This window comes from Sus scrofa, chromosome 1 (assembly GCF_000003025.6).
Source record: "Sus scrofa isolate TJ Tabasco breed Duroc chromosome 1, Sscrofa11.1, whole genome shotgun sequence".
In the NCBI taxonomy this organism is placed as follows: domain Eukaryota; kingdom Metazoa; phylum Chordata; class Mammalia; order Artiodactyla; family Suidae; genus Sus; species Sus scrofa.
Window position 1 is genome coordinate 209,165,823 of NC_010443.5, and position 24,000 is coordinate 209,189,822.

Genomic DNA, 24,000 nt, shown 5'->3' on the forward strand with positions numbered 1-24,000 from the left:
AGAAGTGAGTTACAAATGTATTAGAAAATCAGAAAAACCAAAAGGGAAATGGTGAGAACTCCCAAACATTAGCTATAATGGAAAGCCTCCAGTGTCTTCTGAAGAGACAGAGACAAGGCAGTGTTATCCAGAGCTCAAGAGCAGGATGAATGGGGCCTCTCTATCTATCCAGAGGGAACAGGAGTCTCCAAGGAGACAAAGCATAGCACAAGGCTGCCCAAAGCAAAGAGAAAGAGGACAAAAAAACTGGTTCCTCCCTTTTTTCTGTCCTTCCATTGTGGAATCGATCTGTCATCCATTTGACCAAGGAGCATGAAAAATGTTTGCAGGAATGAGTAAGAAGCATATCTTTTGTTGTTCCATACAAACTTTAGGATTGTATGTTCTATTTCTGTTAAAAATTCCATTGGAATTTTGATAGAAATTTCATTGAATATGTAGATTGCTTTGGTGGTTTAGACATTTTAACAATATTGTCATAAATGCATCATTATTCTATTGGTAGAATTCAACAATGAAGCCTTCTCATCCTGGGCTTTTGATTAGAACCCTGGTTTAATCTCCTCACTAGAATAGGTCTGTTCCAATGGCCTATTTCTTCATGATTCAGGCCCAGTCCATTTCTCTTGAAATAAACCCAGTTGTTAAAATGCCTCCTCTCTGTGTTCTATTAAGCCATAGACAACTTCATTTTTACCACATATTCAGGACAAATTGACCAATAAAGGCAAACTGTGGACACAAGGTGCTATTTGTAGCAACTGCTTTGTTTCTGACCTATTCTTGCTCTGCCCCAATTTCTTCCCTGATCCAGTTTCTGCCCTGTTCCTGATACCCAGCTATGTTTCCTGTGTGTTATTCTGCTTCTGCATCTGGGTTTCACCTTTATGCTTGCTTTTCCAAGCTTTGAGTTAGTCATCTTCCACTTTGAGAATACTTTGACGAGCTGGCTGTTGAATCTTGCTATACCCAGCACTGCTTTTTTTGCACTGCACTCTTTTGTGTGTGTGTGTGTGTGTGTGTGTGTGTCTTTTTAGGGCTGGAGGTTCCCAGGCTAGGAGTCGAGTTGGAGCTCTAGCCACTGGCCTACACCACAGCCACAGCAATGCCAGATCCGAGCCATGTTTGTGACCTCTACCTCAGCTCACAGCAACGCCAAATCCTTAACCCACTGAGCAAGGCCAGGGATTGAACCTGCATTCTCATGGATGCTAGTCAGCTTAATTTCCATTGAGCTATGATGGGAACTCTGCACTGCATTCTTGTATATGGAGAGAAGGGTAGTTGGGCAAAACTCACTAAACATAATTAGATTTTATTTGGAAAACAACTACAGAATTAGGAAAATATCTGGAAAAGCAATTTGTTTAAGGGAAGCCCACAAAAATTATAGGCAAGGATGATGATGTTGTAACAATATTTGGAATATTGTCTAAGTTAGGTAATTTTCATAAAACTATAAAGGCCAGACTCCTATTCTCAAGGCAGAACAACTCTAAAGGGCCATTTAAGGTGCAGAGCACCCTGAGGGCTTTGCTGCAATACTATAGCATTCAACACCCCCATTTGGCCACTCCTACTTCTTTCACCACCCCTTACCCAGGTGCGAGAGCATTCCCCAATAATTTTATGCTTCTCAGGAAATCTGAGCATGACAAAATGTACAAGTTTAAATTTTGCTTTGATAAAGTAGCTACCACCAAAAAGTCAGGATTTCAAGGCATAATCATTTTGATATGGAAATAGATTGTTTCTGGGTGAAGGCTTTGGAGACACCTGCCTCTAAATGAAAAGCAATAGAAAAGTCAACAGGAATAAAAAAATTCAACATTTCTTTTTTTACAGAAAGAAGATGGGAAATAAACAATCAGAGAGCAGATTATATGAAATCCAAAGGAAGAGAAAATTTTATGAAGAAGCCATTATCTGAGACTTTTCATTGGATCTGAACTAGGTCAAGTCAGGCAATGTAGTACAGAAGGTGGATGGATAAAAATGGCAACAGAGGAGTTCCTACTGCAAAACAATGGGATTGGCAGTGTCTCTGCAGTGCAAGGACACAGGTTTGATCCCTGCCCTGGTACAGTGGGTTAAAGGATCTGACATTGCCACAGCTGCAGGGTAGGTTGCAGCTGTGGCTCAGATCTGATGCCTGGTCCAGGAACTCCATATGTTGTGGGGCAGCCAAAAAAGAAAAAAGGCCACAAAGTAGTTAAAAGGGTGTTATTTTGGTGTGTGAGTCAGGGTTGGTGTTTTCTGTGGCCATACATCATGCTGCAGAGATGTTGGCTCTGGAATATGAACATCACATTCAAGATGTGGAAAGAAGCAAGAAGATATCTAGACGGATAAGTCAAAAGTAAAACCAGAATGGAATTGTTGAGCAAAAAACAAACTACAGCTGATTTCACTAGTTTCCTTTGTTTTCACTGAGAGCAAAGGAAATGCCCCTTACTTGGTTTGGGTAGTGCATATGCCCAGGTCACAACAGAAATGAGTGTGTGCACAGAATGGCCCAACTCAGGCTCAGAACTAGGCATTCAAATATTGTCCATACACACGATCACTGCCTGAGCCAGAAGTCATGCAGGAGCTGATAGCTGTTGGAGTGGTGTTGGTGTTGACTACATGGTGCATAGTAGTGGAGGTGATTGTGCAAGTGGCAGGAGTTATGGTGTTCATAACCACAGTGGTGGTAGTAGGAAAGTGTTGATGATACAGTTCTTATAAATAGTATGCTTGGTATTGGGAGATATGTCCATAGGGACCCTGAGAAGTCCTGAAATCAGAGATAATAGAGAACTCCTTATAGAAATGGCTTTCAGTTAGGAACTGGGCCAGTTTTAAAAGCAACAGATAGATTCTGGACAGATGATGTGAGGAAACCAGACTGGGTGAAAACTGTTATGTACATGGTCACAGAGAGAGACTAATATTCCTGAACTCTTTTGACGTACCTATTACCCCCACATCTCTAGTCACCTCTAAGATGGGCTCACTCTTTCCCCTCTTTGCCTCAGAACCCTAAGTTTGGACCTAGCTAAAAGCTTCAAGCGCATTGAACTTGACCTCAAAATGAAGGGAGAAAGAAAGGCTGGTCCTGAAAGAAAATTTCCCTCTGCCTTTTTGGTTTTTGAGATTTATAAAATTGATGATGCTCTTCTCCATTGTAAAGCCCTTCAATAGCCCCCTCGGGACCTTAGAAAAATGCTAATGAGGACCTTGTATGCTTGGATTGAAGAGCAGCCAACCAGCATTGCTGTCTTCCACACACCTGCCTTCCCGTTTGGACTCTGAGTGTCTTGGGAGCAGAACCTACATAATCTTTGTTTCTGTGAGTATCTCAGTGTCCGGCTCTTATCAGGTACTCACTTATCATTCCCTAAAGAATGAGTGGCTGCCATAGCTTTATCACCCAACCGCTACTGTGTTCAAGGATACTGATTACATAATGAAAGTGAAACAATGGAGTAGAGAGTATAAATCTGCCTTAAATAAGATGAGGCTTAGGACACTCCTTTCTGCATTTATTTGGTCACCCAGTACCAGGTTTGTCTGAGCTCTAAATCCTACTGGTCTTTAGAGTGAACACAGACTAATTCTCATTCATTTTTGTTTCTTCTCTGCCAAGTTTACCTGCTATGTCTAAGCAAAAATATCCTTAAAAATAATTTAATGAAACTGCACGCTACACATACATACTATACAGCATAATTATACATATTTCCACATATGTGCCAATTCATCTCTTTTAAAATTTTATCTTATTCTAGGAGTTCCCGTCTTGGCTCAACAGAAAGGAATCTGACTAGTATCCATAAGGAGGAAGATTTGATCCCTGGCCTCATTCAGAAGGTTAAGGATCTGGTGTTGCCTGTGAGCTGTGGTGTAGGTCACAGACACGGCTCGGATCTGGTGTTGCTGTGGCTCTGGCATAGGCCAGCAGCTATAGCTCTGATTCAATCCCTAGCCTGGGAACCTCCATATGCTGTCAGTGCAGCCCTAAAAAGACCAAAAAAAAAAAAAAAAAAAAAAGATTCTTCACATAAGCTCTGTTGTCACATGTTGCCATTTATGTTACATGTAATCTAATTGCAACATAAGATAAAAGAGAAAAACATCAAAATTTAATTGATATTAAATATAACCACATGTGCACTTGTTGACTAAATTAGAACAAGTGTTTTTCAATCACTGAACTATTTCTTGAAGACCATATCATCTATCACAGAGATAAAGAGCCAAAATTCAGAGAATATTATGAAGAGGCCATGCCCTGTAAAGTAGACACAGCTCAAATATTCCCTTGAGATAATGTTACTGATGTGTTAGTTTGCTCTTGTCAAATTTTTCACCTTGTCCTTTTCAATTGTGCACTCTCATTACTAAGCTAAGAATGCTCCATCTTCATTCATTTTAAAAACATTTTTAGAAAATACAATCTCTATGTTCATTGACTTCATCATCCTCTTGAGACAACGATAAGAACTTTCAGAGGTGAATTATTCATTCTACAGATAATTTAAATCCTTCGCTTTATCTATATTTTTTTGTTTGTTTGTTTGTTTTTCTGCCTTTTCTGGGGCTGCTCCCGCAGCATATGGAGGTTCCCAGGCTAGGGGTCGAATCAGAGCTGTAGCCACCGCCCTACACCAGAGCCACAGCAATGTGGGATCTGAGCCGCGTCTGCAACCTACACCACAGCTCACGGCAATGCCAGATCCTTAACCCACTGAGCAAGGTCAGGGATCAAACCCGCAACCTCACAATTCCTAGTCAGATTCGTTAACCACTGCGCCACGATGGGAACTCCCAATATATATACATTTAAATTTAAGTTATTGTTACCACCCTGGGAAGATTATGAAGTAATAGTGGGGAGGCAAAGACTTTAAAAGGTATGGATAATAATATAAATGTAGCATATGGTTTAAAAGTGTTTTACTTTTCTCTTTTACTCTTCATTACTCTTTTTCAACCAGATTCCTCTAAGTAAGCAGTATTTTTAAGCTATAAATCACAAAGCAGATCTTGTAACTCCCTTAATATCTTCTGAATTAACTTGATAGCTGGCCTCTGGCTGACTGATTGCATTTTTAAAGGAAACTTGGGGGAGGGGAGGAGAAATACATCTCAAAGCCACTACTGCTATTGCTTTTATGTATTTGCCTCTAAAATATAGATTCCATAAAATCTGCCTATGTGACTACTTATAAAAAGATGCAAATAAGTTCAGATTCTAGTTAAAGAAAAAAATAAGCTATAGATTCCATTTGGATTATCTTTGGTATTAACTAATATTCTTGATTTCCATAATTTGAAGTTCATAATTTAAAAATTCTTCTAAGAGTTCCCACTGTGGGTTAGAAATCCCCTGCTGGCTGCAGAGGTGCAGAGTCAATACCCAGGCAAGTTCAGTGGGTTAAAGGATCCAGTGTTGCCATGATTGCAGCATAGGTTGCAGCTGTGGGTTGGACTCAGTCCCTTGCCCAGGAACTTCCATATGTTGTAAGGGAGGCCATACTAAATAAATAAATTAATTTGGGTGAAAATACTTATGATAATTTTGGAGAAAAATAATAGTAGTGAGAGGGAACCAATTAGTAAAACTTTTATTATTAAAATTTTATTATTAAAACTATTATAGCTTGATTATTATAAAGCTATAATAACTAAAAAAACTGATATTGATGCAAGAAATGAGACAGGTGGGACTTGATCCAGTAATAGATACTGTAAGATATGACCCTAATATCAGATAATGTAAGCATTACTAACGTAAGCTGGGTCATTTTTATTGTCTTGAAACTTTGCTGAGATGCCAGTCTCAAGACCATAGAGATATTTGATCCACATATTGTAAACAGAAGATCTAGACACACTCCCCATGGCACTTACAATGCAACATGCTTCACCTATCATCCACTTTCAGGCCATAAGGTAGGAATTCAAAGGAAGGTTTTTTCCCCAGAGTGAGGTTTTCTTTGGAGAAAACCATACACTTGGTAAAGAATACTATATGCTTCTCCTCCATTCCTCACACTGGGCAAAGTCTTGTTTTTTCAAGATTTTCCAAGACAAGTGAGGAGGGCTTTAAGTGAACAACTTACCAGGTGTGATTTGTCTGATAGGAGGTATTTCATCACCTAGGCTGGAAGCCGCTGAACTGTAAAAATAGATCTTGCCTGGTATGACTATTAAAACAGAACGTGGTGAGAAAATCATTAGAGGAATTTATCTGGATCCTCTGGAATTCACGGAACATAGAGATTTCTATCTGATTCTCCCCTGGAAAAGTCTGATTTTGACAGGCTGTCTTGAATTGCTTTAGGTGGCAGGTCCAAAACTCATCTCGAGATTTGAGTGGACTGAGTTTTTCTGTGATGCCATGAAGACAACTTGGAAGGAAGTGGTTCTAGACTAGCGCCATTTTGAAAGGTCTTCTCCAAAGAACTCCCTGCCTGGATGAGTGGACTTCAGCAGGAAGAGGATGTGTGGGGTGTACCAGGAAAGCAGGGTTTGAAGGGAAGTCTTATGAGGTCCACAGGAATGTACATTATCTTTAAACTGGGCAGAAGTCCAAGGAGACAGAGTATAGTATATCTTCAAATAACTCACTAAATGACCCCTTAAGAGACAGTGTTAGCCTTTGGATAACTGCCACTGAAGAGAGCTTTCAATATCCAGCCAAGTGAAAAGATATGCTTGCTTCTCTTCCCTCTGATTCCCAGCTTCTTATCCTTAACTTGGAAAAGCCAGAAATAGCAGTGAGTAAATGGAGAGAAAGTAGTGAATAAAACCAAAACTGTCCAACTACACCTGGAAGCAAAGAGGAGATGCTTTAAATTGAATGTAAGGTAAAATTTTTAAAAGTTCATTTGGATGGGAATTTTTAGTACTTAAAAAATAAGGGCTATGAGGGACTTCCCTGGTGTCTAATGGTTAGGACTTGGTGCTTTCACTGCTGCAGCCTGGGTTCAGTCCCTACTCTGGGAACTAAGATCACACATTAAGCCACTGCACAGTGCATAAAATTAAAAAAAAATTAAAGATGATTTACTGCTTAGATATTTTAAAAATTTAGGAAAATAAGGCTCGAAATTGGCTGTAAAAGCAATGGGAATCCATGGTGGTTTTTAAATATGTCTGTAAATTCTTTGACACTCTTCCTATCGAAAGATAGAATCCCTTCCCCTCTCCTTGTACCTGGTGAGCCTTTGTGACTGTTGCAATGAATGAAACATGGCAGAATTTGCCCTGGCTGACTTCCGAGGCTGCATCAGATAGGGAATGCAGCCTCCCTGCTAGCTTCTCTTTGGCCCTGACTCTGGGAGCCTTCAGCTACCATGGAAGAAGTTTGGCTATTTTGAGGCCATCATGTGGAAATACTACATGCAGAGATCATATTAAGAGAGAGACATGGAGACAGAAAGAGAGAGGCTCATCAACAGCAGGGCTGCGACTAGGCAGGGGTGAATGAAGTGAGTGTGGTGCTCACCCTGGCAAAAAATTTAAGGGATGGGGTAGCAAAAAACCTAATAATCAAGGTAAATCATATTTTTATGCACTATGAACAGAAATAAAAGTCAAGGTAAATGATGAATAATACATCAGCATTTTAAATAAATATAGGATCATTATTCCAGATTGTTCCTTTTTGTTCCGACTTCTGTATGGCTTTGCATGTCACCTTTACTCATCTGATTGATTACAAAGAACCCAAGGCAACTTTCTGGGGTGATGGGAATATTTTACATCTTGATTCATTGGTGTCTATGTCATTGTCATTGTCAAAATGGATTGAAATGCACACTTGAGATCCGTACATTGTACTGTTTGTCATCTACCACTATGTGTATAAGTGTTTTGAAGAGTGAATAAAACATGTGATCTGATAGAACATGTAATCTAATATAAGGACTGAATTGAAGGATGTTGCAGGAGGTTTGGGGGACAGAAGTGCACTTGGTTTTTCAAAGTGAACAACCACAGTGGATGGTCTGTGGACAGTGTTCATGTGGATGTGACAGCCAAGACTGCTGTGACTACCTAGTTGCCAGCCTGAAAAATGAAGCTGACCCATGGAAGTGGGCACTGCTGAAAGAATCAGAGAAAAATGGGTCTGTAGCCCTAACTGAACTGTGCCTCTTCGCTGTGTTTCCTCTGGACCTTTCTTTTACAGGAACCAGCATCCGTTTTATTTATTTAAAAGCCAGTTCGTGCTGGGCTTTCTATTACAAATTCAGAGAGACATTCAGAGAAAGCAATAAACAGAAGCAGGGAGGCAGGTAGAACTAAGAGCGAGCAGAGGTCATGAGTAAACAGAAGTAGTGGAGGTAGCATTGCAGGCAGCATGTACCGCCTATCAGGAACCATGCTCTCCCAGGGGTGGGGACAGGAAATGAGGCAGACAAGATCTCTGCTCTCATGCAGCTTACATTCTAGCTGGGGGTGAGAGACAGGAAGCAGGATATCAATCATTTTGGATAGTAATATATGTTTTATTTCTTTTTCTTTTTTCTTTTTCTTTTCTTTTTTTTTAAGCCAGAACCTATAGCATAAGGAAGTTTCCAGACTAGGGGTCCAATCGGATCTGTGGCTGCAGGCCTACATGATAGCCACAGCAATACCAGGTCTCAGCTATACCTGTTACCTATGCCATAGCTCACACCAATGCCAGATTCTTAAACTACTGAGCGAGGATTGAACTAGCAAACTCATAGACATCATGTCAGGTTCTTAACCCACCGAGCCACAATGGGAACTCCTGGATAGTGATAAATACTTTAAAGAAAATAATGCAGTGGCATGGAAGAGGCTGCTGGTTTCGTTGGAGCACCAGAGAGGCCTTCTCCACAGAGGTAATATTTGACCTGTGACCGGAATGAGGAGGAGATGCCAGCTGTCTGAAGCTCTGAAAAAAAATATTTCCAGGTAAAGATAGAGCAGCAAATTCCTGGAAGACAAGAAACAGATGAAAGAGTAGAAACTCCCTAAGAACTTGAATGTGCTTATAAATCACCTGGCAATCTGATTAAAATGAAGATTCAGATTCATTCTGGAGTGATGACTGAGGGTCTGCAGTTCTAAAAAACTCCCTAGCAAGGCCAGTGTTTCTGGTTTATGGACCATACTTGGAGTAATAGGGCCCTACAGAATTGCTCCCCAAAGCATGGTCTACAGCCTGGTCTGCAGAAAATTTTAAAGTTTCTTTAAGTATCTTTATAGCAATTTAACACTGATACAATATCCAAGCATATAATTGCTTTGCTAGTAATTCATTTTAAGTGCATTGTCAGTAATACATTGGAAATTAAAATCGAAAAAGAAAAAACTTGCCCCTGCATAGATCATTTGAGAGGCACTGCCCTAGAGCCTCCAGTACTATATCTGGAGGGAGTGAAACTAGCTATTAAAACTGCAGAAAACCTGGGAACAGTGAAATATACCAGGTATGATGGAGAGAAAAGAAAATGTCAGGTGCAAAACATGGGGATTAGAACAATTGACATTACCAACACTGTCCTCATCACATATATGTGCGTGCGCGCGCACACACACACACACACACACACACACACAGCTTCCATACAGAATTCTTGTCAGCCAGGCATCTATTTCTCAGAGAAACACCCAGAAATGTCCTCTCTAAACACAGCAAATGAGTCTAAGCCAAGACTTCCTTCTTTTGGAATTTAGGGGCTCCTAAGTGCTGCTTGGGAAAGTGGAGTACATCGGTCAGTGAGGCTTCCCTGTGTGTGCAGATCCTAGAACTCTCCACTGCCTCTTTATTAAATAGATAAGAATATCAAGGATCATCAGACTTTCAAAGAACAAATTTAAACAAATATTGGTAGAGGCAGATGGAAAGCAAGATAAATAGGGCAGGGCTATGATGAATGATAATCCTGGTAGAATTGCAAAGACTCTAAGAAAACCTGGTCTCTAGAGCTATATCCTCAGAAATGACCTTATATTTTCCTCTGCGAGCTTGTGGTAGAACCAGAAAATGTCAAATTTCTCAGTGAGTTTCACCACTGGAAACTCTTGTCTTCCTTATAAACTTAGTTATTCTTTAATAATTCCCACTAACTGAGATCATCTCAATGTGCTCCTAAAAAATTAAAAGTACCAATTTAGCTCACTGTGAATGGCTTAATGTGTATAAATCATCAGTTTGAATGCTCTTAGTTGCAAATAACAGAGATCCAGTTCAAACTAACTTAAGAATTAAAGGAGATTCATTGGCTCATATAAATGGAAATACAAGAGCCGGGGTGGGGAGGGGGGTACGGGGGGGAACCTTTAGGTAATGTGTGATCCAGTGACCCAGTGGTGGACTCATAAACTCAGTTTCTTTTATCTGTTCTTTTTGCCAATGAAGGAGGGGTATTACCTAAAAGATACTGTGACTTGAACAATTTCTTCTCATTATCATTATTGCTTATCTATCTTGACTTTTATTTGGATAACTGATGTATATCCTTATAGTAAGCACGATGCACAAAAAATATTTTTAGGAGAGAGAATCCAAAATGCCATTCTAGTTTCTATAAATTGGAGCCAGAGAATCTGGAAACGTATTTGGATGTGTTCTACCCCCAAAGTAACCTCATCCTAATGCTTTCTCCCAGGATTTCTTCTCTGCACTAGAATTCTTTGGGGACAAAAGCGAATGAAGTCAAGGTCAGAAGGTCATGACCTCCCAGTGCCCTTCCTTTCTTCCTCAGAGAGATGAGACTCAGTCAGACATACTGTAGGTTTCAGGGCCTCTATTCTTCTATAAACAGTTTGTTATATGAAGAGAGACAGATTACTCTCCATGTTCTCAAAAGAGGTATAATTTTTACATTTTTCTCATGCCTGGCATTCTCTCCCAGCCATTACTTCCTCCTAATGGATTTCTTGTAGACACACATATATTTATTATCCTAACATTCTTTTCTTTCTTCCTCATCTTGTTTTTTTTCAATCTTGTCTGTTTCCAACAAAGTTAAAGATTGTTTAAAATAGTCTATTTTTTAACACTGAGGAAACAAAAAAAAAAGTATCCAAACTCCTTTCTTTTATTTGAGAAACCACTGGCCAACTGAAACCATAAAACCAGTCAGCCAACACTGATTGAATATAAAAAACTTTCTGCAAAGTATAATAAATAAAAAAATGCATATTTGTTACACATTAGCTAACCCTTAGGCAGAAGGAGATGCAAACACATCAACTAGTTTGCATTTAAATGAAGCATTATTAATAAGAGTCACAGCTGGTTAAAGGTATGGAAATAGCCCACTGTCCCACCATTAGAATTTCTCCAAAGTCATTTAGTCCTTGGGAAAGGACTTAACACAGTGCTGACCTGGGAGCCTTGAAGTAACACCTACCTGTGAGGGAGGGACTTCCCCACTCTTAGGAGAACAGAACAATGATTATGTTGCTTGGATGACAACTCTGTATCTTGGTGGATCAAACATGGAATTTCCAGGATCTATCTTTCTGGCAGACATTAAAGGTTTTGAGTAGACAAATGGGACTTTTACCAGTATTAGAATTTCAGAGGTGCTACAAATGTTAAATAATATTGTGTAGTTAATTGATGTTTGTACTTGTTAACTGATAATAAAAATAATTCTAGGAGTTCCTATGGTGGCTCAGTGGTAACAAACTTGACTAGTATCCATGAAGACTCAGGTTCAATCTCTGACCTCACTCAGTGGGTTAAGAATCTTGTGTTGCTGTGCTGTGGTGTTGGCTGGTAGCTGTAGCTCCAATTAAATGCCTAGCCTGGGAACTTCCACATGCCACAGGTGCAGCCCTAAAAAGACAAAAAAAAAAAAAAGGGAAGAAGAAGAATTCTAGCTAATCCTGGAAATCTTCAAAATTTTTCTTTTACAAAAGTAGTCTGAACATGACTTGAATTTGAGAAAAACAAATTGCTGTGCATAATGCCTCCCTGGGAATACACCTGGGATGTAGGTAACATTGCTAATTCCTTCATCTTCAGATACCACAGCCTGTGCTCACATGAAATAGAAAGTATTATTAATCAATACAAATGGAGTGAGTTTTGACCCACCTCATAGAGAAGAGTAGCTCTAATTTATCTGCTTTTTTTTTTCTTTTTTTGTCTTTTTGCCATTTTCTTGGGCCACTCCTGTGGCATATGGAGGTTCCCAGGCTAGGGGTCCAGTCAGAGCTGTAGCCACCGGCCTACCCCAGAGCCACAGCAACGTGGGATCCGAGCCGCGTCTGCAACCTATACCACAGCTCATGGCAAGGCTGAATCCTTAACCCACTGAGCAAGGGCCAGGGACTGAACCCGCAACCTCATGGTTCCTAGTCAGATTCATTAGCCACTGAGCCATGACAGGAACTCCTTCATCTGCTTTATACTTTGGCTTTCTCTATAAGACTTTACATCATACAAAAAAAAAAAACAAAACATTTTTTGGAGTTCTCATGTGGTGCAGCAAGTTAAGGATCCGGCATTTTCACTGCAGTGGCTTGGGTCACTGCTGTGGTGCACGACTGACCCCTGGCCCTGGAACTTCTGCATGCTGCAGGCATGGCCATAAAACCCTACAAAAAAAAGAAAACAAAACATTAAGAAAAAAAAATCAGTGCAATATACTATACTTCCCTGTTACTTCTAAAAATCTTGGGTCATCTGGGTTAGAATAAGCAGAAGAGAATGGAGCCATAATGATAAGGGTTTACTTCAAAAGGAGATGTTCCAGGATGGAATCATCCCGAGTGCTGGATAACTTGATGGAAGAGATAACAAAAGCAACGGGTCTTTCCGACCTCTGAGTCTTACCATTGAAGGTGTGCACATATGGTTTGCTTTGCTAAATGAGACCAGAACAATAACGTCTTTTAAACCAATCCTTTTTTTGATTCTCATTTATAGGTTTGGAACAAAGCAAGGTATTAAATTCGTTAAGCTTGCCTCTAATTCAGTGTTATGGGTTCTTTTCCTGTGGTTCAAAAACATAAAAGCCATTTTACCTTTCAAGACCCTCAGAAAAACTTCAGTGCCTGGTAATGGAATCATTCTCCTTCTATACTTCTCCAACCAACTAGCACTGCATGCACTTACTTCCCTTGCATTTGGGAATGACCAGATTTGGGAAGGAACAAAAGGGAGGGCTTTGCTATTCAAAGAGGAGGAATCCTTTGGAATTTCTAAGCAATAGGAGAATCTTCTCCAAACGGGATGCCCTGGGATGACTCTGTGGCAAGAACATGAAGTTATATAGACAAATCATTCATTCTTGCATTCATATACTCATTCATCCCATGACATCTGAGCAATAATTAGGTATGAAACATTTTGCTAGGCTTGAGGATGAAATGATGACATTGGCCCTACTCAAGTAGTTTATGGTCTGAGGAGGAAGAGAAATATTGCTTCTATAACTAAATATGTAAACTAGATATATAAAAATACAAAGTAGGATGAATACTATGGAGCAAAAGTATAGATGAGAATGTATCTCAGGGGGGGTATCCTAATTTGTGGGAATCACAGAGTAACGTCCATGGGGGTACCATTCACTGAAACACTCGACTAGGAAAGGCAGCCAGGCCTGAGCAGAAATATCTTGGTTCCCTTCGGGGTAATCTAGGTTTGAGACAAGCATACAGGGGAGTCAAACACTCAGATGGAGAAGTCTGGATTAAAAACAACATTTTAGGAATCCTTAACCAATAAATGATAAGCTGAAGGTGAGAATGAACTTACTGAGGGACAGAGTTAAAAAAGAAAAGAGGGCCCATCACTGAGTCTTGAAGAATTCCATTTAAAGATTAGGGAGAGATTAGTTGGCAAAGGATATCAAAGAATGGTCTGACAGAGGCAGATCTACTTTGCAGCTAATAAAGGCAAAAATTCTCTTGCCTAGGGAGAGTGGGCAATGGGTTTACATAGGTATATATTATTGTAAAATTGTCATAAGAATGCTATCTTTGTTTTTCTTCTCTTAAAGCCAAGCCCCAAATTGTAAGCCAAACTTCAGTTTTCACACATCTGCCCCTAACTAAGAGGAAGGAGCAAAACCAACAGAGAGTGACTGCATGGACTTTCAGGGGGAGGGGAACACTTCAGCAAGAGAGTGTGTAGCAGTTATGACTGCATCTAAAGCAACAAGGAACAGGAGGAGTGAAACATATCCACTGAATTCAGGTAGTGGGTAGTCACTGGTGACCCCTAGCAAGAGCCATTCAGTTCAGTGGTGTGATGGGGGCAGGCAGCCAGGTGCAGTTGGTTGATTTCAAGACACTTAACTGTGAAGAAGGGAGAAAGTGGGTATATGGGCGAAGATGGGCTGGAGAGGTATTTCCTTTCTTCCTCTCTTCCATCTTTCTCTTCTCTCCTCTTTCTTTCTCCTTTTCTCTCTCTTTTTCAAGATGGAGAGTCTTGAGGGTGCTGATTGAAAGGGTACACAAGATTGAGATTGTGTCGAAGAGACAAATGAAAAGATAAGGTGGAATGAGTTTTCCTTTATCCTATCTTAACTTTCATCTTCAGAAGACCCAGAGGAAATGAAAAGCCATAGACTCGTGAAGAAATCTAGTCAAGTGTTTTTATTTCTTCGGTGGGAAAAATCACACTATTTACAAAAGCACAAGAGTCCTTGGGCTAAGGACACTCTCTCCATCCAGGACACTGAGCTCACTTTACTTAACTTCTGGTCATTTGCAGGCAAATGTTCTGTTTCACAGATTTCTGAAAATATCTGTTTAAAAACTCAAACCAGTTTCCCTCTGAAGCCTTGTATATTTTATTAGCCATGCTCCTCCTTAAACATTTGGTGAATGCCGTAGAAATACAATTGCGTTTCTAAGACAAAACAAAAAATTACAGGTCTGCCAAAGGAAAAAAAAATTCAGGATATTAAGATAAATTCTTGAAATATTTTAAGTTGGGATTCTGAGTATTCTTATTGTATACTTTAATATTAGACTTGACAAAGGGAGCAATTTTCTTCCACAGAGAAGATTCCTGGGACTCAGGAATTGAAGCTATCAGAAAGACAATCTTAAATGGCACAAAATAGAAATGAATATGTTTCTCCTGGCACCATGCAGTTCTGAATCCTTCTTTCACTTTCTTTTTGTCGTTTAGTTAGATCATCTCTCTAAGAATGCATATTGATGCGCTACAAGTGAACTTTTCAGAAAGTGAGAACAGCTGCACCACCTATGCATTTTATAAAGGTGTTTCTCATCACCATCACAGGCTATTTTAATAAGCTACCAGAGAGCAGTCCGCACAAAAAATAAGTTCCGAGAACTAAAAATAGAGGCTACCAGTTCTCACAAGCTGCCAGAGTTTGCAAATGAAAATACAGGCTGCCCACTGCCCAGTTAAACCCGAATTTCAGATAAACAACGAATAAATTTTTAGTGTAAGTCTATCCCCAACATGGCACGGGGCAGGCTTGTCCAAATTAATGCTTATTTGACAGTGACTTTAACGGGGCTTTTTTCCAGCAACCACACGGGGTACACTTCCCACGTCCGCAGCGGAGAGCCCACGGAGCTAGTTTAAACCCCAAGGCCGGCTGGCTGGGCCGCGCCCCCTGATTGGCCGAGGCGCGCCCGCGCCCCGCCGGCCGCAGGCGTCACGCAGCCCGGCAGCCCGGGAACCCGCCGCGCCGCCTCCGCCGCAGCCGGGGTCGGCGCAAGTGCGGCGCGCGCAGGGGGAGGGGGCGCGGCGGAGCGCGAGGCTGGTGTCGGGCAGCTGGCTTCAGAGCGGGATTAAGTTTCTCGGTTGTGCGGGAGCGTCTGTGCGTGTTTATCCCGAAGCTCCTGGCCGGGCCGTTACTTCAGGACAGAAGAGAGCGAGCGTGGGCGAGGCTAGGCTCTCCGAGTCCTCGGCGACCCCGGCTCCCCAGCCTTCTGCCCCTTTCGAGTTCCCGCCGGGGGCGGCCGCCGCGAGCCGGGTAAGCGGCGCCAGGGCCTGAGACCGGGCCCGGAGGCCGAAGCGCGCCCCCGCGCCCCGCGCGCGCGCCGGCCAGGAAGGTGCGCGGGCTTCAGGGGTTCGGCGCGGGGGTGGGGCGTGGGGGTGGGGGTGGGGTGTGGGCCCCGCGAACAGGGTTCTTGTCCCACCCCGCAGGGCCCACCGCTACTGGGAAGCCGCAGCTCCTCTGGGTCTTGAAAAGGATGGAGTCTGGAAGTTTCCTTTGCGACTCGCCGGGTCTTAGATTGTCTTGGTCCTTTCTGTCACCCCTCCCCCCTTCTTTTGCTCTTGTCGACTCTAAAAGGTTGAAAAGTTTAGTCTTTTCCTTCGCCTGGAGGGACATAGAAAGGGTGCCAAGGGGGGGGGACTCCGGGCCTGGTCCGCGGGCCTGGCGCTCCAGAGCGCGGGCGCCTGTTGCTCTCCGCTGGGGTGGCCGCGCCCGGGGCAGATTCCCGGTCCGTCGTTTCGCGGCGCTCAGCAGTGTGGGGTGGCCAAGGGGTGGGTAGACGCGCCCCCAAACTGGCGTCTCTCGCCTCGGCAGAGGGGTACTCAGAACTCAGCTTACTGGTACCCGCCCCCCACCCTCCATTCCTGGCGCCAGTGCACTTTCATCCTCTGTCTGGGTAGATGGGAGCATTTTCCTCTCGCTTCCCCCTTTATTCTCTGCCCCCCCCCTTACCCCCACCCCGAGCTCGCCGAAGGGGTGCCTTTGTTTGCGATTAGCCCCGGGATGCCGAATGTTTTTGGGAAGCGCTGTTCCAAAGACATGTGCTTGCGTGTACGTCTGTGTTTCAGCCTTGGTGATGGTGTACATTTTTGCTTGCATTCTTTGCAGAGGCACAAAGCCTGGGCTATTCTTTCCTGCACATCTCGTGGAAATTCAAGCTGGGACTGCTGAATAGAGAAGGAGGGGCTGAGCGAGGGCGGGAGGTGGCCGCTGCCTCGCAATGACGGGGGCGAACGGCCCCATCCATCTCCAGGGGTTGGGTTGCTGAGGTTAATCTGCTGGGGCAGAACCCGGGTATGGGCGCGGTGTGCCTTGGAGTGGATATGTTGGCGGCTAGTGTTTCGTAGATATCCTTAGATAAGAGGACCTTGACTTCACCAGCCTACAAAGAGACCTCTTTATGTCATTTTCATGTGGAGAGCGGAATACTCTGAAAAGCCGCTAGACTTTGTCATCCAGCTTGGTCAACAGCTGTGGTGTAAATATCCCTTTTGTGTTTCTATAGACATTTCTCTTTTGGGTCACCCTTTGCAGAATAAACAACACCCAGTCTAAAAAATTTACAAGGTGATGGTGTTTCAGGTTTATTTGTTGAATTTAGGTATAGGTGGCTACAATGAACTTTTTGTAAGAGTGGCATCATTGAAATTTGTATAACATATATCCTTTGGTCTGTTGTTGAATTTAGGTACACAATTGCATTTAAGAACCCAGCAAAACTTGAAGTTCCTTGGCGTGAATCCTAATACAATGCAAAGCTCCAGATGGATGCACCTGTGCGCTTGCCTGAGGGAAGGGCTGAGAGAGTTTAGAGGATGATGGGGATAATCTTGTCTGAGATGCCCAGATTTCCCCCCTCGCTAATGGGGTAGTTTACAAATGGTATGATTTATCTAGACTGGGCTGTATTCCACTCCCCCCTTCCCCCCCCCCCCCCCGTGGAGTTCACAGTAGGGTTTTTAAAAGCTGAGGTCTGTAAACTTGTGGGCCATAGGCCAAGTCTGTCTGCTGCAGCTTGTTTTTTCCCGATAAGGTTTAACAGCCAGGGAGGTTCTGTACATTTTTGAATGGTTCAAAAACAAAATCAAAAGACTACTATTTCATGACCTGTGAAAATTACATGAAAATCATATTTCATTACCCGTAAATCAAGTTTTATTGGAACACAGCCACATTCATTCATCTTGTCTGTGACTCATTCTTAAGTTTTTGTAGCTGCTTTCACAGCAGCAGTGGCAGAGTTGAGTCGTTGCATAGTTGAAATAGAGATGGTTAGCTTTCAAAGTCTGAAAATTTTGCTATCTTACTCTACAGAAAAAATTTGCTAGTCAAGAACAGACTTCAAAAGTACTGGTTACACACACCCTCTTGTAATGGGTGTATTGTTAAACTGCATTGCCTTTTAGGTCCTGTTTCTGGTGTCCTATGAACTGGAAGACTATTCCCCAGTAGGCAGACAAATTAAGTGAATGTATTGGATTCTCTTATTTCCATGTTTCATTCTCAGAAAGTTTTCTTAACCTTTTGGTATCTTTCATTTTTGTTTTTATTTTTAAAATTTTTATGGCTACACTTCCAGCATGTGGAAGTCCTTGTGCCAGGGATTGAATTTGAGCTGCAGCCGCAACGTACACCACAGCTGTGATAGCTTTTATTTTTAGTATCTCTGATAAAATGGGGTTTCTGATTAGCAGAAATGATGTATTTAGTTATTTTAAGCTTAAAGTAGATAGCCATATCTCAGGGTGCTCTGTAGAGTTCTGGTGACTTCTAGATGCTCTGTTACCTGAGCAGCTTTGGGGATTATAGTTTTGCTTATTTATATTTAGGTAGAGAGAGGTGGGGATTAGGGGATGTCATAGGTTCCTTTCCAATGAAAATAATCAATAAACAAGAGTTTGGGAGTTCCCGTCATGGCCTATTGGCTAACGAACTGGACTAGTATCCACTAGGATACAGGTTTGATCCCTGGCCTTGCTCAGTGGGTTAAGTATCCAGCATTGCCGTGAGCTGTGGTGTGGTTCACAGACACAGCTCAGATCTGGCGTTCCTGTGGCTGTGGTGAAGGCTGGCAACTACAGCTCTGATCTGACCCCTGGCCTGGGAACCTCTATATGCCCTGGGTGTGGCCCTAAAAAGACAAAAGACAAAAATAAAATAAAAAAATAAGAGTTTATTTTTTTATTTGAGCCAAACTAAAGATTAGCTTGGAAAATAAAATAAAAAAAATAAACAAGAGTTTGTTTTTTATTTGAGTCCACTTCCCAGATTATCTGAGAAACTGCTCTGGAGAAGGTTACATTTCTTTCACATTAAATAAATAAATAAATAAATAAATAAATAAAGAAAAGAACATACACAGTGAGGCAATATGGCCTTGGCACCTGGGAAGAGAGTCTTACCTTTAAAGGAGGACTAGCATTGGCTTCCCATGAAGAGGGGCATTTAATCTTTATCTTTAATGTGGACATTCCAGTGTGCCCTTTTCTTTAATAGTTAAAGCGGATGTACAGTGTATGTTTGATAGGAGACAAATAGACTATTTTAGTTAGCATAAAATTCAGCTTAACTCCTTATAAGCCAGAATGACTCCCCCATATCTCAATATGTAAAAATTTCTTTAATCACTTTCCATAGGCAAGTTGTCACTTAGGCAAAGGTAATTTGGTGGGCCTCTTGACTCTTTACCACTTCTCATTCCTGCCTCATTTGTGAAAACCAAAAAAAAAAAATCAATCAGGAGTTCCCGTGGCGCAGTGGTTAACGAATCCGACTAGGAACCATGAGGTTGCAGGTTCGGTCCCTGCCCTTGCTCAGTGGGTTAACGATCCGGCGTTGCCCTGAGCTGTGGTGTAGGTTGCAGACGCGGCTCGGATCCCGCGTTGCTGTGGCTCTGGCGTAGGCCGGTGGCTACAGCTCCGATTCAACCCATAGCCTGGGAACCTCCATATGCCGCAGGAGCGGCCCAAGAAATAGCAACAACAACAACAACAAAAGACAAAAAGACAAGGAAAAAAAAAAAAAAAACAAGTTTATCTCAACATATTACTGCTAGATAGCTCATATGTGTACCATACTTCCTGTGTTCTCTTCCTTTCCTTGGCTCCTTTCAGTATTTCTTCTGCTCTCTTTTGTTTCTGATTTTCTTTTTTCCTTTGATACACCCCTTCATTTTATCCCCTGAGCTCCTGACTGTTGTTGCAGGGAGGAAGAGATGTCGGTCACATTTGAGTTGCTGCTGTGGTGTGGGTTCAGGCCTGGAAACTTTCACATGCCATGGGTGCATGGTCAAAAAAAAAAAAAAAATCAGGGACCATATTTAGTGAGGGAGTAGAGGCTGTCCCCAGAGTTTAGGCAGGGTGTAGTGTTCAGAGACTTTCATGGAAATCCTTGAAATGTAATTTTGCGTTGATTCAGGCTTTTAGCCTTTAGCTGATGTGGTAGAGAGGCTCTGCTTTGCCAGAAGTGGACCCATTGTCTAGAGTAAAGATTAAGAGATTTAGAAGCTAGGGAGTGACAGTGAATTGCTTGGAAGATAAGTGTCCTGAGTTAAGAACAGATTATTTTCTCCAGATTATGTACATCCCAAGTCTGACATCCCAGTCTTGACTCAGGTTGAGTTGCAGTTTGGTGCCATTTTATATATTTATAATATGCACAAAGCTCTCAGTACTCTTCACAAAATATCTTCAGGCAAAAATAATATATTGGACTGGAGATGTCCCCATATATGCTAGAGCAAAGGCCACATCTGCCAGCCAAAGATTTCATAAGTCAGAGTAAAGGCAAACAACTTTCCATGGAGTTCAGGACAGCTGATGGTGCATATGAACTATGATATGTCACCAGTTATATTTCCCAAACAGTTACATGTACTTTTAAAACACATTTGGGCTAAAGTAGAAATTGATTTGATGTTTTTACTTTGTTACATACATGACCAACCCCATATTTATTACAAGAAAGGTATTATTTTTTTGTTTGTAAACTGGTTTCCTGCATAAAAGAATATCAATATAAGTACAGTTGGGAAATGATGTTTAGCATGGTAAAGTTGTTATACTTGATTAAATAATTATAGTGGGGTTCCATGTGGGTGAATAAGGAGGTGAAGGACTATTTCTAGGTAGAGGAAGCGGATGACATCTCTTTCCTGTGAAACACTTCGCAGGAAGGTTTGAGGGCTTCATTTAGTAGATAGTAATAGATTGTTATATTGGGTTAAGCCCTGGGTAGAGCACAAAATAAATATACTCTTCCAGAATCTTACTGTCTTAGTTGGGAAAATAAACACACAGAGGAAAGAATAAAAGGTTTTAAACGTTAGAGGGATTAAAGAAATTAGACATCACCAAAGGGTTGCATGCTGGCACCTTGTAGGTGACTGTCTTCTGCCTGTGTCTTCATGCAGTCTTCCCTCTGTGTATGTCTGTGTCCTAGAGGACACTATTGGATAAGGGACCACCCTAATGACCCCGTTTGACCTTAATTCCCTCTTTAAAGACCTTGTCTCCAAATATGCTCACATTCTGAGGTACCGGGCGGGGGGGCGGTTAGGACTTCAACATAAGAACTTTTGAGGGAGACAGGATTCAGTCCATAACAAATTCTTACAGAGCCTCTCAGACTCTTACAGACTATGGATTGTAAACTAGTGACCTTGAAAAATTGGGGTAGGTTCTTGTTCAGGGTTAGGGAGGTTGGTCCTTTAGAAGGTGTAACTGAGCATTATTGTAGTAATTTGATGTTTGGAAAGAGAGAGAGAGACTGCTGTGTGAGGAATAAGCTATTTAACCTTTGGTCTAAGACCATTTGTTTTCTTTCTTCTGGTGTTACCTGGGAAAGAGGCCCTTCCTTTTTATAGACACAGCATTAGTTTTCTTTTTAAATGTGTCATAAAATCATCAGTTTTCTTAAAATATCTCTACTATTTCTCAAAAATGATTAAAACCTTCAGTTCAGCGAAGAGGAAATATTAGTATTAAAACATCTCATGATGGTTTTGGAATTTGATTTAGACAGTATCATGTATTATTTAAATTCCATTGACCTAAAAACTGTATGTATATCTTGTGCGTGTTTTGAGGGCAAATAGTTGGCATGGTCTTCTTTCCCTAGGAATTTCTTTACCTTTTTGGAAAAATGTAATTAAAAAATAGTTTATATCCTATATCATAAAATAGCAAATACTTTTTGAAGTGTTGAAATTGTATTTGTTAGAGAAATGGTAAAGCATTTCTTCCAAATTTGGCCAGCTGAGCTAAGGAGAAAAAGAAAAGGTAAAAGAAGGCTTAAATTCTTGCTTTTTTTGTCCTTGCCTGTGGTGGTTAAATTCGTTTGGTCTAGGGAATTCTTATCTTTATCCTCCTTTTAGTTTTATTTACAACTGCAAAATCAACATTCATTGTTATTTTCTTGTAAACCACTCTATCTCCAGATATCAGGTGCTATAAATAAACATAGGATGGGGAAAGTGAAAAAGAAAACATTTGTAAGAAAGGAAAAAATGGAAACATCAGCTACCAAAACAAAACAATACAAAACAGAAAAGTAAGGAGTAAACTATTTAGGTTGTGTTGATGATTCAGTGTTGATAGTATGAATATGTTTTAGGATACTTTTCATTTACTCTAATGCTTATGTTTTAAAACTATAGTTTTAGTAAAATGCATAAGATAATTCTTTTAGTAACTTTTTTGATAATAAAAAAGCATGTTTAAAAAAACATGGACGACATAGACCAGTGCAAAGAAGCAGGCAGCTTATCTGTAGTTCTATCACCGAGGTACTGTTGCCTTCACAAAGAAAACACATACCGTGTGCAATTAGGATGCTTAACTTACTTTGATATACAAATGAACAGACAGAGCAGTTGATCAGTAGTTTTAACTAACTGCCCATTTTCTCAGTGAGGATAATATGATTTGAGATTATTAAACATCCATAACGTGAATTAACATGAATAGGGTCTGTTTGAGCTAATGTCTCTTGATTCTTTCAATAGGTACTATATGGCTAACTACTATGTGGCACACAGGAAACCAGTGGAGAATGAATTTTTTATTTTTATTTTTTTATGGCTTCACCTGCAGCATATGAAGTTTCCAGGACCAGGAATTGAATTCTAGTTGGGCCTGCAACCTACACCCGATCCTTTAATCCACTGCGCCAGGGGCCCCAGTTGCTACAGTCATGTTCTTAATCCCCTGCACCACTCTGATAACTCCAAGAATGCATTTTTAGTTTTTAATTTGTTGCTTTTTAGGGCTGCACCCATGGCATATGGAAATTCCCAGGCTAGGGGGCTGAATAGGAGCTATAGCCGCTGGCCTATGCCACAGCCAGAGCAATGCAGGATCCTAGCCACGTCTGTGACCTACACCACTGCTCCCAGCAACAGTGGATCCTTAGCCCACTGAGTGAGGCCAGGGTCAAACCCATGTCCTCATGGATAATAGTCAGATTCGTTTCCACTGTGCCTCAATGGAAACTTCTCCAAGAATGCCTTTTTATATCTTGATCTTGGCTTAAAATTAAATGTTCCATAGACCTATAGTTAATTTTGGAGTAATTTTATATTATGTAATTAGGTGGTCCCTAGCATCCCATGCTTCAGGGAGCTGGCTGCTGAAAATGCTGTTATCCTCTATTCAGAAGATGTCGCTAAACTAACAAAACTGTGATGATAGAACCATAAACATTAAAGATTATCTGCAATTTAAAAGATTCTATCTAATTTATATGTCCAACTCCTTGTATATGTTTCTGGGCCTCCATAACAGTTCCTGTTTGTTTAAGGCATTCTGGTTAAAGTTAAAAAAAGATTTAGACCATGTACTCCCCTTTTCTCTCCCCCAGTCTTCCAAGGGTATTTTAAATAAATCAAACATGCCTCTAGGCAACTTTTATTTGCAGCTCTAGCGCTGGAGGGGCCTCAAGTGTAGGATTCAGTGGTGTTTTGCCTGACACCCTCCCCCTCCTTTGCACCACATTCATGGTTTTCCTGGTGGTAGTGAATGTAGCCATCCTGTTCCCCCTTTAGAAAAGAGAAGCACCAGAATGCCTCTTAGTATAAAATCTGCATAATACATACATGCATATAGAAGATACATACATACACACACATACACAGCCCCTGGGCCTAGATTATTGCTCCCTAGGCAGCTCTCTTAAAATTAGTGAACACCTCTTGGGCATTAAATTCAGAACATTTAGGCTCCACCCTTTTCTCAAGGAGGGCTGAGGGCTTGTTTTTAAGTATTTATTGAGATCTGATTTATAGTTTTCAAGAGATAAACTGCACATATTGAAG

The 24,000-nt window shown here is 41.3% G+C and overlaps 1 protein-coding gene and 1 long non-coding RNA gene across 16 annotated transcripts in view; both read left to right on the forward strand.

Annotated features, from left to right (window-relative positions):
* LOC106509171 overlaps positions 1 to 7,897 on the forward strand; it is a 258,892-nt gene extending 250,995 nt beyond the window's left edge. Inside the window, exons 3-5 of the long non-coding RNA XR_001306469.2 lie at positions 1,846 to 2,063; positions 3,176 to 3,334; positions 6,332 to 7,897. This is a non-coding gene — a long non-coding RNA (uncharacterized LOC106509171). The remainder of the gene's footprint in view (positions 1 to 1,845; positions 2,064 to 3,175; positions 3,335 to 6,331) is intronic.
* The window catches only part of MPDZ (multiple PDZ domain crumbs cell polarity complex component), a 170,357-nt gene continuing 161,975 nt past the window's right edge, over positions 15,619 to 24,000 (forward strand). For 8 of the 15 annotated variants that reach the window (XM_021063703.1, XM_021063718.1, XM_021063738.1 and 5 more), the window contains exon 1: positions 15,648 to 15,944. The gene's annotated coding sequence lies outside the window, so the exon portion shown is untranslated. Of the gene's footprint in view, positions 16,024 to 24,000 lie in introns of all 15 variants that reach the window. The other 7 variants (XM_021063726.1, XM_021063743.1, XM_021063757.1 and 4 more) reach the window with 5 other exon arrangements.